Here is a 1230-nt window from a genome sequence, read left to right as displayed (position 1 = left end):
GATGGAAAAGGCTTGCCATTGCTAAACCTGTTTCTTCCACCATTATTGTTGTTGAAACCTTGTTGAGGTCTCTGTTGATCCTTCCATGAGGGATTTGGATGATTTCTCCATGAAGGATTATAGGTGTTTCCATAGGGTTCTCCCATGTAATTCACCTCTTCTATTGATGGGTTCTCAAGATCATAAGCTTCTTCTTCAGATGAAGCGTCCTTAGTACTGCCTGGTGCAGCTTGCATTCCAGACAGACTTTGAGAAATCATATTAACTTGCTTAGTCAAAATTTTGTTCTGAGCCAATATGGCATTCAGAGTATCAATCTCAAGAACTCCTTTCTTCTGATTCGTCCCATTGTTCATAGGATTCCTTTCAGAAGTGTACATGAATTGATTATTTGCAACCATTTCAATGAGTTCTTGAGCTTATGCAGGTGTCTTCTTCAGATGAAGAGATCCTCCAGCAGAGCTATCTAATGACATCTTGGACAGTTCAGACAGACCATCATAGAATATACATATGATGCTCAATTCAGAAAGCATGTCAGAAGGACACTTTCTGATCAATTGTTTGTATCTTTCCCAAGCTTCATAAAGGGATTCACCTTCCTTCTGTCTGAAGGTTTGGACTTCCACTCTAAGGTTACTCAATTTTTGAGGTGGAAAGAACTTTGCCAAGAAGGCATTGACTAGCTTTTCCCAAGAGTTTAGGCTTTCTTTAGGTTGTGAGTCCAACCATATCCTAGCTCTGTCTCTTACAGTAAATGGGAATAGCATAAGTCTGTAGACTTCAAGGTCAACCCCATTAGTCTTGACAGTGTCACAAATTTGCAAGAATTTAGATAAATACTGATGAGGATCTTCCAATGGAAGTCCATAAAACTTGCAATTCTGTTGCATTAGAGAAACTAATTGAGGCTTAAGCTCAAAGTTGTTTGCTCCAATGGCAGGGATAGAGATGCTTCTCCCATAGAAGTCGGGAGTAGGTGCAGTAAAGTCACCCAGCACCTTCCTTGCATTGTTGCCATTGTTGTTGTTTTCGACTACCATGTCTTCTTCTTGTTTGAAGATTTCTGTTAGGTCCTCTACATAGAGTAGTGCTTTAGCTTCTCTTAGCTTTCACTTCAAGGTCCTTTCAGGTTCAGGGTCAGCCTCAACAAGAATGCTTTTATCTTTGCTCCTGCTCATGTGAAAGAGAAGAGAACAAGAAAATATGGAATCCTCTATGTCACAGTAT

General features: G+C 40.0%; 1 non-coding gene across 1 annotated transcript; it reads left to right on the top strand.

Moving 5' to 3' along the window:
* The first annotated feature begins 531 nt into the window (after positions 1-531).
* On the top strand, positions 532-638 carry LOC127746874 (small nucleolar RNA R71). Its single transcript, XR_008008686.1, has one exon. It is a non-coding gene; the product is annotated as a small nucleolar RNA R71 (small nucleolar RNA).
* Positions 639-1230: the final 592 nt, after the last annotated feature.

This window comes from Arachis duranensis, chromosome 4, assembly GCF_000817695.3.
Source record: "Arachis duranensis cultivar V14167 chromosome 4, aradu.V14167.gnm2.J7QH, whole genome shotgun sequence".
NCBI classification, from domain to species: domain Eukaryota; kingdom Viridiplantae; phylum Streptophyta; class Magnoliopsida; order Fabales; family Fabaceae; genus Arachis; species Arachis duranensis.
This window is presented reverse-complemented; position numbering and strand designations above follow the sequence as displayed.